General features: G+C 39.9%; 2 long non-coding RNA genes across 2 annotated transcripts; both read right to left on the reverse strand.

The window, feature by feature from the left end:
* Window positions 1–1,062: 1,062 nt before the first annotated feature.
* LOC122129437 lies at window positions 1,063–2,023 on the reverse strand. Its single transcript, XR_006151772.1, has 3 exons — window positions 2,000–2,023; window positions 1,706–1,751; window positions 1,063–1,153 (listed from the first exon to the last, which is right to left on the reverse strand). It is a non-coding gene; the product is annotated as an uncharacterized LOC122129437 (long non-coding RNA).
* A 2,241-nt stretch (window positions 2,024–4,264) lies between these two features.
* On the reverse strand, window positions 4,265–13,628 carry LOC122129438. The gene is made up of 4 exons (XR_006151773.1): window positions 13,429–13,628; window positions 6,226–6,294; window positions 5,161–5,257; window positions 4,265–4,389 (listed from the first exon to the last, which is right to left on the reverse strand). It is a non-coding gene; the product is annotated as an uncharacterized LOC122129438 (long non-coding RNA).
* Window positions 13,629–18,893: the final 5,265 nt, after the last annotated feature.

The raw sequence follows: 18,893 nt of genomic DNA on the forward strand, positions 1-18,893 counted from the left end.
CACTCACACACACACACACACACACACACACACACACACACACACACACACACACACACACACACACACACACTCACATACCCACACACACTCACACTAACACTAACACACACACACACACACACACACTCACACTCACATACCCACACACACTCACACTCACACACACACACACACACACACACACACACACACACACACACACACACTCACCCACACACACTCACACTCACACTCACACACACACAAACACACTCACACACACACACATCTCTTGTGTAACTACCTCTGGATGAGGAACAGGAAGACGGTGAGAAGCAGGAAAGCGAGAGAGATGCTACAGCCAATCACAGAGATGTAGGTGAGGTTCACAGCATGGTCCTTGGTGATATTAGGAGACACCTAAATGTAGATAAATATGTATCATTAATATATGTAAACCATCACATATCATTAATCATATGTAAATCACCACATATCATTAATCTGATGTAAATCACCAACTATCATTAATATATGTAAACCACCACATATCATTAATATATGTAAATCACCACATTTCATGTCACATTCTCTTATTCTACCCCATACTCTGTGCTAGCTTTACCTGCAATGTAAATAACTGCCACCATCGACATAGTTTTCTTTTCCATTACTCTACTTACCCTGGTAATAGTAACCTTACAAGCGCACTGTATACCCACTAAGTAATGACAGTAATGTCTATGCATTCGATTCATAATTTTACACATTTGCTTTACATGTTTGCTTTACACGTTTGCTGGTGTTGCTACTACCGTTTGTATGGATTCTAACTGTCACCCTACCTAAACCCTCACCCCAACCCTCAGAATGGCCCAACGGTTCATCCTGCGAAAAGGACTTCCTGACTAAAACTGAGCTGGGAGCTCAACTGGCCAGAGCCCCTGACCCTAACCCTAACCCAGAGGCACTTCTTAAAGATCTGCCATTAGGACAAACCTAAACCTAAACAACCTTCAAGCAATTATCTGTCAAAGCAAAGCATGTTGGAAGAAGGTGTACTGTCCATCACATACCATCAGTACAGCGAAGTAAGTCAGGTGGTTACAAGAACAGACCACTGTGGCATTCTCTTTTATCCACTCGGTTGAGCAGCCTTCTTGGCTGAAATCTGAAAGGAATAGATATTTATATATATCCAACTGCAAACATCTTTAGTTTGACTGAATCAAATGGAAGTCATTGGAGAGGGTGGTCAAAAAGCTTCAGGCTAAAACTTCTCTCAGAGAATAACCCTAAACCTAACCCTGACCCTAAACCCTAACCCCTAACCCTAACTGCCAAGAGGAGCTACAGGTAAAGGTGCGAGCCTTATGGACAGATAGACACACCCACCATTATATTATACACAGATAAACACACCCAGCATTATATTATACACAGATAGACACACTCAACATTATATTATACACAGATAAAAACACCCATCATTATATTGTACACAGATAAACACACCCAGCATTATATTATATATGTCTGAGAGGAAAACACACAGAATGATTCTATATGTCTGTCAGGAAAACACACAGAATCATATTACACATGTCTGTGAGGAAAACACACAGAATCATATTACACATGTCTGTGGTCACAAGCAAATGTAGATTATTAGGAAATGCAAATCAAAACCATACCATCAGCATCACCAAGAGATTATCCTTACTTTTGTTTGAGAAGTCCAAAAATACACAAGATGGTTCCTTTGTGTCCTACAGATAATAAGATGAGGAGTAGTGTGTCACAATGTTATACAATTAAAGGCCGCGGGTGTGTGTGTGTGTGTGTGTGTGTGTGTGTGTGCGTATGTGCCACGCAATGTTATAAAACATTACGATCTCCTCATGTTGACAGTCAGTGAAGCTTTGTGAATTTACAAAGCATGACCTTTTAATGGACATATCTGGGGTTTGTTATAGTAACATTGAAATCGCTGTTGAGTTTGGAGTCATACACTCACGTCAGAGATGTTTAAATTCACTGTTATATTGATGTGCTGCTTCAACCCTGAGATGTTCTTATCACAGACGCTAATCCCATAGAGTCGTCCATCTAGGACACCGAAATCCTGAACAAGAAAACAAGATGGCAGCTCATGTTGCATAACATGGGGATGTTTCTGGTCTGACAAATATACACTGAAAGCTGTGACAGAGACCCAACCCCAAGCCCAACCCTAACCCCAGCCATAACCCTAAGCACTATGAACCAGATTTGTGCTGAAGCACTGAAGGTTCCATGCACACTGTACATGCGTATCGTTGGATACTGCATTACACATTTTGGGTAGCTTTGGGTGAAGGCAAAATATACTTGTGTAACTCAAGGCAGCATTATTGAAAAAGGCTATGGGATATTGCCCACATAACTACCATAGCATAATTAGGTTAGGGTTAAGTCTGGATAAGGACTTAGTCTTACTGGGAAGTAAGGGATATGAATGTACTATAGGCTTGACTGACCTCAAAATTCATGGGAGAATGGATCAGACAGAAGGCCATTGTGTTTTCCTCTTCCTCATTCAGAAGCTCAGTGGGAAGGTCAATATCTGCCAAACCGGAACCAAACTGGAACCGACCTGGAACCTGAAGAACAGTTATGCTGTAAGTGGTTTTACTCAAAGTGGCGGTAAAGGGCTTTTATCTGAAGCTTCTGAGCTAACTGGCGAACAGTCAAAAGCAAAACTCGATCACATTTCTCCAGCATATTCTGATATTCTGTAATGTTATGAGTACACAGTGAAGCTGTTGTTACATCTACCGTAAGCGCAGCGCAGCGAGCAAGCATGTTGTGTGTGTGTGTGTGTGTGTGTGTTTGTGTGTTCTGGGTGGTGTGTGTGTGTGTGTGTGTGTGTTCTGGACGTAGTTGTGTGCCAAAATGCTGTGTGGATGCAAGAGTAAATGATTTATCGTTCAATTCTAAGCTTTGTGTTCTAATTACGAATACCTTTTCCTCCTTGGTTAACGTTAGCGTGTATTTTCTGTTAGACATCAGAGTCCATCTGTTTAGCATTTGTGGCCTAGTGGGGTTTTCCTACTGCAAGTGCCAGTGTGAAATGCCAGTGCCAGTGCACGCCAATGCCAGAGTGACATTTTTGAGAATTCCAGATGCTATTTATGACTGCTGCAAAAATCACCACAAACCCTTACAAGATCCTGTTGGGACTGAGCAATGTGGACAGGTAGATTTACAGACTTGTCAGGCACAATCTTTAAGCTCACATGAACTCCACAAAGGCACCAAGGGCATAGAGAATGAACAACCTGCCCCGCTAAAATTAGTGCAACAAATAAAATAGGACTCTGTGCTTGTGACCTTAGATCATATTGTTTTCACATACGAGTGTTCAACAGGCATGTAGAAATGCTCAATGTAATGAATGGTTGTGTGGACTAGGGCTTGTAGGCTGAACTCACCTGGTCCACGATTTGGCTCCCCACCACTCCCTGTAGAACAACGAATAGAAATCATCTTTCCACCGCATACATAGTACATTGCAAAACACTTAACATCGCGTATCACTTGCTGTAATATTTATCTGTTTACTCATCTCTGGAATATCTTGTCTCTTTACAAGTGTTTGTGTCTTATCGACCCTTGACCTTTGTGTCTTATCGACCCTTGCCCTTTGCATCTTTTTGACCCCTGTCCTTTGCGTCTTATCGACCCTTGCCCTTTGTGTCTTATCGACCCTTGCCGTTTGCGTCTTATCGACCCTTGCTGTTTGCGTCTTATCGACCCTTGCCCTTTGTTGAGTGCCCGTGTATAAATGCTCATATAAATGCCAGTCTACCTTTCTATATATCTGTATGCTATGGAATGCGTGTGTCTCTGTGTATGCTATGGAATGCTTGTGTCTCTGTGTATGCTATGGAATGCTTGTGTATCTGTGTGTGCTATGGAATGCTTATGCCTGAGGTAATAAATGGCAAAGAAGCCAAAGATACGACTGACTCTGCATGACGCTACATTATGTTATGAGTAAGGGAGATAACCTTACCTATCCCTAACCCTAACCCTGGGAGATAACCACTAACCCTAACCCTGGGAGATAACCACTAACACTAACCCTAACCTTGTTTCAAGAAGCTTCTAGCAACATTAGAGGCTTTACTGAGAATCTGCCAAAGCACAATACAAACTAACACAAATCAACACAAAACATATGGTGGTAAATAAGTTGATTGTTCTATATTGACTCTATTGACAGATTCACTGACCTGGGGACGGGGACACCGATCCCTGAAGTTCTTTAGCTTGTAAATGTGTGCAACAACTTTGTCATCTGTGAACGATGTTGAATCATTGACATCAGCGCATTTCAACAACTTCTCCAGATTCTCCACTGACCTGCACCAGAGAGAAGGAGCACACTGCAGTGACATGCTGTCTGACAGGCATTGCTCACCCTTCTGATGGAAATGGGTAACATAAACGTTAATATTACATTATATAAAGTGTCAGTTAACATAAACATAAATATTATGTTATATAAAGTGTCAATTAACATAAACATCAATGTTATATTATATAAACCCTAACCCTTATATACCCTAACCTAGTTAATCCGAACATGTGATGTTGCACTGTCTGCTCTGTCTCTCTGAGTGAAAGTCGCTGAGCAACAGCCAATCAAAACTATGCTATGTGTAGCTCTTTGCTGTGTGATCTACAGCCAATCAAAACTATGCTACGTGTAGCTCTTTGTTGTGTGAGCTACAGCCAATCAAAACTATGCTACGTGTAGCTCTTTGTTGTGTGATCTACAGCCAATCAAAACTATGCTATGTGTAGCTCTTTGCTGTGTGCCCAGGCTGCCCCTTTTTTGAAGACATTTTGAAAGGTCCCTAATGTCAATCAAAGTGACAGGATCCTTAACCAATCAAATCTTTGATTTGCGGTATGGGATTGTCTGGAGAGGTCTACCCCTTCAGATTGGAAACTGAAGAAAGAGGGTTGAAGCTGGAATTTTTGGTAAATGTGTCTTTATCTCATGTGATGCTGTGTAGCTAATGCACAAATGTCATCAGTGGGTCTGTATGCTAATTCTTTGCTAGTTCCCGCTGATTCGGCCAGTTAACTAGTTGGCTACTTGTGCGTGCTAAGGCCTCTGCTACAAACCTCACAACATCAACAAATGGTCCTTTTACATTCAGTAATTCTTCAGTGCACCTCATACCAGACTTCACAGACGAGGCATTAGCTCGCCTTGCAGAATCTGGGGTAATGAAAGACAGTTTCAGTGTTAGTTTCAGTGTAAGTTTCAGTGCCAGTTTCAGTGCCAGTGTGAAGTGCCAGTGCCGGGTTGAAATGCCAGTGCCAGTGCCAGTGCATGCCAGCGCGTGCCAGTGCCAGTGTGACATTTTTGAGAATTCCAGATGCTATTTATGGCTGCTGCAAAAATCACCACAAACCCTTAAAAGATCCTGTTGGGACTGAGCAATGTTGACAGGTAGATTTACAGACTTGCAGAACTAGGCACTTGCGTGTCTGTCAGGCACAATCTAGAAGCTCACATGAACTCCACAAAGGCACCAAGGGCATAGAGGATGAACTTAACTTAAATAACTACTTTGAAATTGAGTTAATCACTGTAACTTTAAACAAAACAACCTGCCCCGCTAAACTTAGATTTTATTTTATTTGATTTATTGCACACAATACATCCAGTGTGTGTGTGTATACAGTGGTGTTAGAAAGGGTTAGGGTTAGTGTTTAAATTCTATTACAGTGGTGCTAGAAAGTTTGTGAACCCTTTAGAATCTTATGTATATCTGCATACATTTGATCTAAAATGTGATCACATCTTCATGTACGTCCTTAAACTTAATAAAGTGGACTCAGTTCAACAAATACACTTACAAAATTCACATTCTTTCATAATTTATTTATTGAGCAAAATGATTGGGACTAAGCAATGCCGAAAGTTAAATGTGCAGTTACATAACTAGGCACATGTAGAGGATGAACTTAACTTAAATAACTACTTTGAAATTGGGTTAATCGCTGTAACTTTAAACACAACAACCCGCCCCGCTAAAATTAGGGCAACAAATACAATAGGACTCTGTGCTTATATGTGACCTCAGATCATATTGTTTTCACATACGTGTGTTCAACATGCATGTAGAAATGCTCAATGTTAATGAATGGTTGTGTGGACGAGTGCTTGTAGGCTGAACTTACCTGGGTTATTGCCTTTTCCTTTTGATCCATTATCTGGCCGGGGTTTCTGACCACACTTTGTAGAACTATCTGTAGACAACAACGAATAGCAATTATCTTTTTACAGTATACATAGTACATTACAAAATAAGACTAAAGAACACTTATTGCACACGATACATGTGTATATTTGTATATACAAACAGAAGATATCCTGGAAAATATAATTGCTAATTGGTCATTATAATAAACGAATGCAGCAAAATAGGGCTTGTGTGCTCTTGTTTAAATTATATTACAGTGGTGCTAGAAAGTTTGTGAACCCTTTTGAATTTTCTGTATATCTGCATAAATTTGATCTAAAATGTGAGCACATCTTCATCTACGTCCTAAAGCTTAATGAAGTGGACCCAGTTCAACACACAAAAATCTTCTTTCATAATTTATTTATTGAGCAAAATGATCTAACATTAAAAATTTTGGAGGAAGCCACTACTCTCCAAGAACACTGCTGCCCGTCTTAAGTTTGCTAAAGACCACGTGGATGAGCTAAAAGGCTATTGGAAGCATGTTCTGTGGACGGATGAGTCCCGTTTTAAATGAGAAGCGTTATGTTTAACGAAAAACAAACACTGTATTCCAACATAAGAACCTCATCCCAACCACAAAGCACGGTGGTGGCATTATCATGGTTTGGGGCTGCTTTGCTGCCTCGGGACCAGGACGGCTTGCCATCATTGACGGATCTATGAATTCTGGATGGTACCGGCCAAATACTACAGGAGAATGTCAGGGTATCCGTTTGTGAACTGAAGCTCAACAGAAGATGGGTCATGCAGCAAGACAACGACCCTAAACACACAAGTGTGTAAGTGTAAGTCTACCAAAGAATGGTTAAAGAAGAAGAAATGGAATATTTTGGAATGGCTGAGTCAAAGTCCAGAACTTAATCCTGAAGAGATCAGTTCATGCACAGAAGCAACATCCATGAGTTGGAGCAGTTTTGTAAAGAGGAATGGCCAAGATCCCTCCAAGCCAATGTATGGGACTGATCAACAGTTACAGAAACTTTTGGTTGAGGTTATTGCTGCTCAGGGAGGTCACAGCATGAGTACAGGCCTTACCCTTTACCAGGAGACACAAGATCCTGTTGGGACTGAGCAATGTTGACAGGTAGATTTACAGACTTGCAGAACTAGGCACTTGCGTGTCTGTCAGGCACAATCTAGAAGCTCACATGAACTCCACAAAGGCACCAAGGGCATAGAGGATGAACTTAACTTAATAAAGTGGACCCAGTTCAACAAATACACATACAAAATTCTTCTATCATAATTTATTTATTGAGCAAAATGATTGGGACTAAGCAATGCAGAAAGTTAGATTTTCACAGTTACAGAACTAGGCACATGTAGAGGATGAACTTAACTTAAATAACTACTTTGAAATTGGGTTAATCGCTGTAACTTTAAAAAAAAAATGTATATACATTTGTTTATTGAAACACATCACATGACATAGCATAGATCTTGTACAATTAGCTGTGTGGTCATCTTTTTTTTTTTTTTTTATACAGACATACAGATATACAAGAAAGAAAGAAACATATACAAAACTTAAAAACCCACCCACGCTCCCATCCCAAGTTGGTCCACCTTTCTCTATCAATGTATCGAATCAATCAAAGTATCTGCAACAGTACAACTGGTACTGGTACTTTAATTCTAAGTAGTAGGAGTCGTAGCTACATTATCAAAATATGAGAGGAGAGGCTGCCATGTAGTGTAGAATTTCCCAGTCGACCCTCTAAGTGAGAATTTGATTTTTTCAGCTTTTCCAGCTTAAGGAATGACATTAGATCAGTCTCCCAAGACTTATCTGCTGGGGGTTTGGGTGACTTCCATTGTAGAAGGATACATCTGCGGGCAATCAGAGAGGCAAATGCTAAAACATTTAATTTCTGTTTACTAAATTGAGAGTGGTTCAGGGGCACTCCAAATATGGCAATAAATGGACAGGGAGTGATATCTGTGTCTAGAGCCTCAGATATAATCTTGAAGAAGTTCTTCCAGAATCCTGTTAGCTTTGAGCACGACCAGAAGGTGTGGGCTAGGTCAGAGGGGACAAAGGCACATCTATTACAAGCATCACTCGTGCCAGGGAAAAACTTTGCTAATTTGGCTTTGCTGAAATGCATTCTGTGCAATACTTTGTACTGTATTAAGTTAAGACGGGCGCAGGATGAAGAGTAATTCACCTGTAATTTGGCCCTCTCCCACCAGGGGTCTTGAAATTGGACTCCTAGCTCATTTTCCCACTGCTGTTTCACTTTGAGCAGCGGTGAGGGGTTCGATTGAAGGATATTTGTGTATAACTTAGACACCATCCTTGTCAGGCTTTCAGGTCTGTCAAGAATCTTTGGTAAATCTGCAGGCAGAGATGGGAATGTGCTGCAATTATCTTTGACAAAACTGCGAACCTGGAGGTAGCGGAAGAAGTTGCCTTGGTGTAGGTCATGCTCATGCGAAAAACTTTTAAAGTCGACAAATATCCCATTTAAAAACAGATCTCGGAATGATGTGATACCTTTCTCCTTCCAAAGTGTAAATGTAGAGTCAAGTTTTGAAGGTAAAAAATTATGATTATTGCATAATGGATGAAATTGTTTAGTTTGAAGTGTTTGCAGAACTGTGTCCATACTTTCAAGGTTGACAAGATTACAGGGTTTGAAGTATAGTTTGTGGCTGACAATGGTAAAGGGGAGCATGTTAGAGCTACAAGTGAGGAGGTGTGGCAGGAGAGGGACTCCATTTTACACCAGTCCAACTCACTCTCATACCACCAGCTGAGTATTTTTTGTATATTTGCTGCCCAGTAGTAGAACATGACATTTGGTAAGCCCAGGCCACCCTCTTGTCTTGCTGCCTGCAGAGCGCTTTTGTTAATTCTGGCAGCCTTGCCTGCCCACAAGAGTGGGAGGATAATTTGGTCAAGCTTCTTGAAGAATGATTTTGTCAGAAAGAGAGGTAGACATTGAAAAAGGAACAAAAGTCTTGGCAAGACATTCATTTTTATAGTTTGTACTCTGCCCGCTAATGACAATGGCAACTTGGACCATTTCTGTAGGTCAGTTTTCACTTTATTCATTAGTTTGCCAATGTTATTTTTATGTAACCCCTGAAATGAATCGGTAATATTAATCCCTAGATATTGAACACTTTCTGATGAAAGATTGAAAGGTATCTGTTTTGGCTTTAGAGTTTATTGGGAAACACACTGTTTTTTGGAGATTGATTTCGTAGCCTGAAAATGTACCAAATTCCTCTAGTGTCTGTATTATTTCATTAGAACAGGCATTGGGATCTGTTATATAAATTAGTAAATCATCTGCATACAGGGAGACACGATGCTCAATATTTTCCCGTCTGATACCTTGCAGATGTGCTGATGTTCTCAGCAATATGGCTAACGGTTCGATAGCAAGGGCAAACAGCAGTGGTGATAGTGGACACCCTCGGCGGGTTCCACGAGACAGGGGAAAATATGTTGAGTACTGCCTGTTTGTGTTAACCCGGGCAAGGGGGGATGAATAGAGAAGGCGTATCCATGAAATGAATTTTTTCCCAAACCCAAATTTCTCCAGTACCTTAAACAGATACTCCCTATCTACCCTGTCAAAGGCTTTTTCCGCATCTATTGAGAGCACTATTTCAGGCTTTGTGGCATTGGATGGGGCAGAGATAATATTTAATAGACGTCTTATATTTGATGATAGCTGACGACCTCTGATGAAGCCAGTTTGGTCATCAGAGATTATTGAGGGAAGACAGATTTCCAATCTTCTCGCCAGAGTTTTGCTAGTATTTTAACATCAACATTAAGAAGTGATATAGGTCGATAGGAACTGCATTCCGCAGGATTCTTATCCTTTTTAAGGATGACTGAAATAGACGCCTCCGTCAAAGTTTTTGGCAGTGTTCCTGTAGACAGGGAATGGTTAAACATATCTAGTAATAAAGGGGCTAAATGAGTGGAGAATTTTTTGTAAAACTCAAAGGGCAGACCGTCAGGCCCAGAAGTTCTGCCATTGTTCATTTCCCTAATACTGTCATATATTTCCCCTAGGGTTATTGGTTGATTTAGTGATAACTGTGTTAAAATTTCAATAGTTGGTATGTCTATGTTGTCCAAATATGTGTTCATGTTTGAGTCTGTAGGAGGAGGTTCAGAAGTATAAAGTCTGGAATAGTATGCTTTAAAAGCTGCATTGATCTACAGGGGACATGTTGTAAGACCAACTGACTGATCATTAATTTGTGCAATGTGTCATGATGTTGCTTGGTGTTTGAGCCGGAGGGCAGCAGAGACTGCTTGCCTTGTCGCCATATTCATACAGCATCCCTTTAGACCTCAGTATGTTCTTTTCTGCATTCTCTGTAGAGGTGAGATCAAACTCAGTTTGGAGATTAACTTTTTGTTGGTGTAGCTCTGGAGTAGGATTTATTGCATATTGCCCTATCGATTTTCAGATATTTTATCGATTATGTCTGTTTGTGTCTTTCTGCGTTGCTTATTAGAGTAAGAGGCTTTTAGGGTTTCCCAAAGTAATGATGAATTCATTTCTTCTGAATAGTTAAAACACAAAAAGTTTTCAATGGCTTGTGTATGGTAGAACATAAGACATCATTGGACAGTAACGATGTATTGAGTCTCCATTGTGGGTTTCCCACTGATGGGGAGTCAAATCTGAAATCTATCACTACAGGGGAATTGATCTGATATGACTATTGCTGAATATTCAATGGAAGTGTATAGATGGTAGTAATTATTTATCAATACAAAAATAATCTATCCTTGAGTAGACATGATGTACATGTGAGTAGAATGAGTAAGCTCTAGTGTCATTAATGTAAGAATCTCCAGGAATCACAGCTTCCATAATCCTCCATGAATGACTGTAGTGTTTATCGCATTTTTGATAGATTGCGTCCACTCTGGGGCTTGAGCGATCCAACTGAGTGTTCATTACACAGTTTAGGTCCCCTCCAAGAATTAAATGATGTTGTATTCATATTTGTTGATAGAGGATAAGAGTCTAGCCATGAATTCAGCGTCAATCAAAGTTAGGAGCGTACACACAGACTAATGTAACAGGTAAATTGGAATAATCTGCCTGAAACAATGATGAAGCGCCCATTACGATCAGGTATTATACTCTCCTAAAATAAACTGAATTTTTTTAGAAACTAAAATGGCTGCCCCTCTAGCCTTGAATCAAATAATGAATAAAATACTTGTGCTACCATGGCCGCCTAAGCCTTGTATGATCATGTATCTTGAGATGAGTCTCCTGGAGGAAGGCAATGTCAGTCCTGTGTAGTTTAAGATGTTGAAAAACCTTTTGCCCTCTTAACAGGAACCATTTAGTCCTCTCACATTCCATGAAATTAATTTGACCTGTAGCTTATCTATCCTTACCATGAGTATTTCTTTCACTCATGTATACTAATGTATATGATAAAGAAAAATATGTGATAAACGAACAAAGACATATATGAAACCAGTTGTACACATAATAGATACTCATGACATTTATATTGAAAGGGTGTGACCAACATACCCCCCCACACATCCCTCCCCATGAAGAAAAACAGAAAAAGAATAAGCCCAGCAGCATTAGAACAGTCTGCCGGTGTCTTCAAAAAGCCTATGCTCGTCCTTCCTTGGAAGCGAGCTGCAGGTCTACTACACAATACCACTCCTAACAATGCAGTACAAACGATTCCTTTATCTAACAAACGAAGAAATTTGCTCCCATAACTGAACGCATACATAAGTGCACTTTTAATAAAAACATTCTTTTTTTTCTAAAATAAAAATAAAATCTCTTCCTACGCTAACCCAATTCACCCTAGTAGATACGGTTATATGAACACAAACTCGCCTTTAAGTTTCAGTCTAAAGCGCGATTCAGGCGATCTAATCAATTATCCAAGATCAGCATTCCAAACCTTTAAAATGTGGCAGGCATCATTTAGCCTTGTTCTTCATCAGTGTTGGCTGGAAAGTTCCCTTTTATCTGATCGTAGAATGTTTTCTGCTGCTGCCCGGGGTGTCGAAGAGATGTTTGTCCCCGTTGACGGTGATGCACAGGCGACCAGGGTGGCGTAGGGAGAACACAATTCCATCGGCATAGAGTTTGGCCTTGATGTCCTTGAATGTCGCTCGTTGCTTGGCTAGGCTTTGCACTCATATCAGGGAAAACAGGATTCTGTTGCTGTCGAACTTTAGGTCTTCCCTCTGCGGTCTTGCACGTTCCTTATCCTGATAACGATGGAATCTAACGATGATGGGCTCGCGGCGTTTGTCCTCTGGCAGGCTTCGAGCTAGTGTACGGGCTCTGGACAACTCTGGATATTTGGGGAAAACATCTCTCAATAACTGTTTGGAGAAGCTTCGAAATGAATTCCAACGGTGAACCTCCTTCCAGACCTTCAGGTAAGCCAACGAGTCTTACATTTTGTCGTCTGGAACGATTCTCAAGGTCCTCTGCTTTGGATGCTAGTGCAGCATTGGCTTTCTCCAGTTGATCAAGTCTTGTTGTTAGCTCGACTAGCTCATCACTATGGGTTGAAAGGATATTTCAATGGTCGTTATCTTTTGGTTGTGAGAGTCCAATGCAGCGCTGATTGTGTCGAGAGACGTCCGTATAGGTGTAAGGGAGGTCTCTTAAGATGTCGAGAGGAACGTTTTGAGTTCTGCGGCCAAGCTTATTTTGTGTTTTTCAAGCTCCTGCACCAGGCTAGTAACAGTTAGCAACTCCGCCATCTTAGCTATGATGCTGCTTGAGTTGCAGAAGAATCTTTTCCCTGTCGTGGTCTCGACATTGTAAGCCAGTTGAATGGTATCAGAATGTAGGCGAGTTTACTTTTTTAATGAATACGGTGAATAGGGTAAACGTCGAAGTGGTGCACGTAAATTGTGAAATATGCGGAGCTATCCCAAAGCGTGAGCGCCCTCTTACATTGCACAGCCGGAAGTCATCGCCGTAACTTTTAAAACAAAAAGCCGCCCCGCTAAAATTAGGGCAACAAATGAAATAGGACTATGTGCTTATATGTGACTAGATAATATTGCTTTCCTATACTAGTGTTCAACAGGCATGTAGAAATGCTCAATGTTAATGAATGGTTGTGTGGACGAGTGCTTGTAGGCTGAACTCACCTGATTTATTGATAATTTTTTTTGGTCCATGATCTGGCCCCCAACCACACCTTCTTGAACTATCTGTACGAATAGATATGATCTTTTCACAGTATACATAGTTTTTACAAAATAACACTAAAGGACGCTTATTGCACACAATGCATGTGTATATTTGTATATATACGAACAGAAGATATCCTGGAAATTGTCATTGCTAATTGGTCATTATAATAAACGAATGCCAAATAGGGCTATGTGCTCGAGTTTAAATTCTATTACAGTGGTGCTAGAAAGGGTTAGGGTTAGTGTTTAAAATCTATTACAGTATGTGTGTGTGTGTGTGTGTGTGTGTGTGTGTGTGTGTGTGTGTGTGTGCGTGCGTGCGTGCTTGTGTGCGTGCGTGCGTGTGTGTGTCCAGTGTGTGTGTGTGTGTGTGTGTGTGTGTGTGTGTCCAGTGTGTGTGTATACAGAGGTTCTAGAAAGGGTTAGGGTTAGTGTTTAAAATCTATTATAGTGTGTGTGTGTGTGTATGTGTCCAGTGTGTGTGTATACAGTGCCAGTGCCAGTGTGAAACGGCAGAGCCAGAGCCAGAGCCAGAGCCAGTGCCAGTGCCAGTGCCAGTGCCAGTGCCAGTGTGACATTTTTGAGAATTCCAGATGATATTTATGGCTGCTGCAAAAATCACCACAAACCCTTAAAAGATGCTGTTGGGACTGAGCAATGTGGACAGGTAGATTTACAGACTTGCAGAACTAGGCACTTGCGTGTCTGTCAGGCACAATCTAGAAGCTCACATGAACTCCACAAAGGCACCAAGGGCATAGAGGATGAACTTAACTTAAATAACTACTTTGAAATTTAATCACTGTAACTTTAAACAAAACAACCTGCCACGCTAAAATTTGATTTGATTTGATTTTATTGCACATAATATATGTTTATATTTGTATATAAGAACAGAAGACATTCTGGAAAATGTCATTGCTAATTGGTCATTATAATAAACAAATGCCAAATAGGTCTATGTGCTCGTGTTTCAATTATATTACAGTGGTGCTACAAAGGGTTAGGGTTAGTGTTTAAATTATATTACAGTGTGTGTGTGTGTGTGTGTGTGTGTGTATACAGTGGTGTTAGAAAGGGTTAGGGTTAGTGTTTAAATTATATTACAGTGGTGCTCGAAAGTTTGTGAACTCTTTAGAATTGTCTGTATATCTGCATACATTTGATCTAAAATGTGATCACATCTTCATCTACGTCCTTAAACGTAATAAAGTGGACCCAGTTCAACAAATACACAAAATAAAGATTTAGAAATGCTCAATGTTAATGAATCGTTGTGTGGACGAGTGCTTGTAGGCTGAACTTACCTGGGTTATTGCCATTTCCATTTGATCCACCATTTCCCTGACCATTCCCTGTAGAACAACGAATAGCAATTATCTTTTTACAGCATACATAGTACATTACAAAATAACATGAAACATCGTCTATCACTCGCTGTAATATTTATCGGTTTATTTATCCGTGGAAAATCTGTGTCTCTCTGTTTGTAACACACCCCCCCCAACCCCCTTTCCTTCTGCGAGGCGCATTGTGTTGCCTCCTGGTATGAAATGCGGCATACAAATACAATTTGATTTGATTTGATTTGATTTATTGCAAACAATACATGTGTATATTTGTATACACGAACAGAAGATTTCCTGGAAAATGTCATTGCTAATTGGTCATTATAATAAATAAACTCTAAATAGGGCTATGTGCTCGTCTTTAAATTAAATTACAGTGGTGCTCGTGTTTAAATTCTATTACAGTGGTGCTAGAAAGGGTTAGTGTTAGTGTTTAAATTCTATTACAGTGGTCCTAGAAAGTTTGTGAACCCTTTAGAATTTTCTGTATATCTGCATACATTTGATCTAAAATGTGATCACATCTTCATCTACGTCCTTAAACGTAATAAAGTGGACCCAGTTCAACAAATACACAAAAGAAAGTTTTAGAAATGCTCAATGTTAATGAATGGTTGTGTGGACGAGTGCTTGTAGGCTGAACTCACCTGGGTTATTGCCATTTCCATTTGATCCACCATTTCCCTGACCATTCCCTGTAGAACAACGAATAGCAATTATCTTTTTACAGCATACATAGTACATTACAAAATAACACTAAACATCGCCTATCACTCGCTGTAATATTTATCGGTTTATTTATCTCTGGAAAATATGTGTCTCTCTGTTTGTAACCCCCCCCCCCACACACACACACACACACACACACCCCCGCCCCCGTTTTCCTTCTGTGAGGCACATTGTGTTGCCTCCTGGTATGAAATGCAGCATAGAAATACAATTTGATTTGATTTGATTTATTGCACACAATACGTAAGGGATAATGTATAGAACGCCGGTCTTTATCGGGAAAATAAGCCCCGACAGGGCGAACAGCACCCCGACGCGAAGCGAAGGGGTGTTGCTTCGCCCTGAAGGGGCTTATTTTCCCGATAATGACCGGCGTTCTATACTTTATCCCGCTGATTACACGGCTACTTGCCAAAACGAAAAAATAACTTAACACAGTGTGTCTTTTTATAATATTATTTTAATTACAATTTATTTGTTACCATTTGTGGTGTTAAAAAGCAGAGAAATAGTTTGCCAAAGACGTTGAACTTCAAAGACGTTGAACATTCTTTAGAACACAGCTGCTCAACTGTCAGCTGAAACTCAAGATCAGATCAGCTGACGTTGCTAAGCAACGGAATACACTGAGGTTGATAAATTACCGGACTACTTGCGGAGTGCTACGAAAGACGTGAATCCGAGGCAAAAAGGCCACTTCCCTTGACAGAAGTCAATTATGCATAGCAACGGTCAAATATGGAAAAATAGTTGACCACAGAACGTTGGGAAGCCCCATTCAAGTGAATGGAGCATTCTACAGCATTAAGAAGAGCCGTGTAATAAATGTGTATATTTGTATACACGAACAGAAGATATCCTGGAAAATGTCATTACTAATTGGTCATTATAATAAATAAACTCTAAATAGGGCTATGTGCTCATCTTTAAATTATATTACAGTGGTGCTCGTGTTTAAATTATATTACAGTGGTGCTACAAAGTTAGTTAGGGTTAGTGTTTAAATTATATTACAGATTGTGTGTGTGTGTGTGTAGACAGGGGTGTTGGAAAGGGTTAGGGTTAGTGTTTAAATTCTATTACAGTGGTGCTAGAAAGTTTGTGAACCCTTTAAAATGTTCTGTATATCGACATAAATTTGATTTAAAATGTGATCACATCTTCATCTACATCCTAAAACGTAATAAAGTGGACCCAGTTCAACAAATACACAAAATAAAGATTTAGAAATGCTCAATGTTAATGAATGGTTGTGTGGACGAGTGCTTGTAGGCTGAACTCACCTGGGTTATTGCCATTTCCATTTGATCCACCATTTCCCTGACCATTCCCTGTAGAACAACGAATAGCAATTATCTTTTTACAGCATACATAGTACATTGCAAAACAACACCAAACATCGCCTATCACTCGCTGTAATATTTACCTGTTTATTTATCTCTGGAAAATCAGTGTCTCTGTGTTTGTAACCCCCCCCCACCCCCACCCCCGTTTTCCTTCTGTGAGGCGCATTGTGTTACCTCCTGGTATGAAATGCAGCATACAAATACAATTTGATTTGATTTGATTTATTGCACACAATGTGTTTATTTGTATACACGAACAGAAGATTTCCTGGAAAATGTCATTGCTAATTGGTCATTATAATAAATAAACTCTAAATAGGGCTATGTGCTCGTCTTTAAATTATATTACAGTGGTGCTCGTGTTTAAATTATATTACAGTGGTGCTACAAAGGGTTATGGTTAGTGTTTAAAATCTATTACAGTATGTGTGTGTGTGTGTGTGTGTGTGTGTGTGTGCGTGCGTGCGTGCTTGTGTGCGTGCGTGCGTGCGTGCGTGTGTGTGTCCAGTGTGTGTGTGTGTCCAGTGTGTGTGTATACAGAGGTTCTAGAAAGGGTTAGGGTTAGTGTTTAAAATCTATTATAGTGTGTGTGTGTGTGTATGTGTCCAGTGTGTGTGTATACAGTGCCAGTGCCAGTGTGAAACGGCAGTGCCAGTGCCAGTGCCAGTGCCAGTGCCAGTGTGACATTTTTGAGAATTCCAGATGATATTTATGGCTGCTGCAAAAATCACCACAAACCCTTACAAGATCCTGTTGGGACTGATCAATGTGGACAGGTAGATTTACAGACTTGCAGAACTAGGCACTTGCGTGTCTGTCAGGCACAATCTAGAAGCTCACATGAACTCCACAAAGGCACCAAGGGCATAGAGGATGAACTTAACTTAAATAACTACTTTGAAATTTAATCACTGTAACTTTAAACAAAACAACCTGCCACGCTAAAATTTGATTTGATTTGATTTTATTGCACATAATATATGTTTATATTTGTATATAAGAACAGAAGACATTCTGGAAAATGTCATTGCTAATTGGTCATTATAATAAACAAATGCCAAATAGGGCTATGTGCTCGTGTTTCAATTATATTACAGTGGTGCTACAAAGTTAGTTAGGGTTAGTGTTTAAATTATATTACAGATTGTGTGTGTGTGTGTGTAGACAGGGGTGTTGGAAAGGGTTAGGGTTAGTGTTTAAATTCTATTACAGTGGTGCTAGAAAGTTTGTGAACCCTTTAAAATGTTCTGTATATCGACATAAATTTGATTTAAAATGTGATCACATCTTCATCTACATCCTAAAACGTAATAAAGTGGACCCAGTTCAACAAATACACAAAATAAAGATTTAGAAATGCTCAATGTTAATGGATGGTTGTGTGGACGAGTGCTTGTAGGCTGAACTCACCTGGGTTATTGCCATTTCCATTTGATCCACCATTTCCCTGACCATTCCCTGTAGAACAACGAATAGCAATTATCTTTTTACAGCATACATAGTACATTGAAAATAACACTAAAGAACACTTATTGCACACGATACATGTGTATATTTGTATACGAACAGAAGATATCCTGGAAAATATAATTGCTAATTGGTCATTATAATAAACGAATGCAGCAAAATAGGGCTTGTGTGCTTATGTTTAAATTCTATTACAGTGGTGCTAGAAAGTTTTGAACCCTTTTGAATTTTCTGTATATCTGCATACATTTGATTTAAAATGTGATCACATCTTCATCTACGTCCTAAAGCGTCTTAAAGTGGACCCAGTTCAACACACAAAAAATCTTTCATAATTTATTTATTGAGCAAAATGATCTAACATTAAAAACTTTGGAGGAAGCCACTACTCTCCAAGAACACTGCTGCCCGTCTTAAGTTTTCTAAAGACCACTTGGATGAGCTAAAAGGCTATTGGAAGAATGTTCAGTGGACGGATGAGTCCAGTTTAAAATCGAAAAACTTTTAACGAAAAACAAACACTGCATTC

The sequence above is a fragment of the Clupea harengus genome, unplaced genomic scaffold (assembly GCF_900700415.2).
Source record: "Clupea harengus unplaced genomic scaffold, Ch_v2.0.2, whole genome shotgun sequence".
Classification (NCBI taxonomy): Eukaryota; Metazoa; Chordata; class Actinopteri; order Clupeiformes; family Clupeidae; genus Clupea; species Clupea harengus.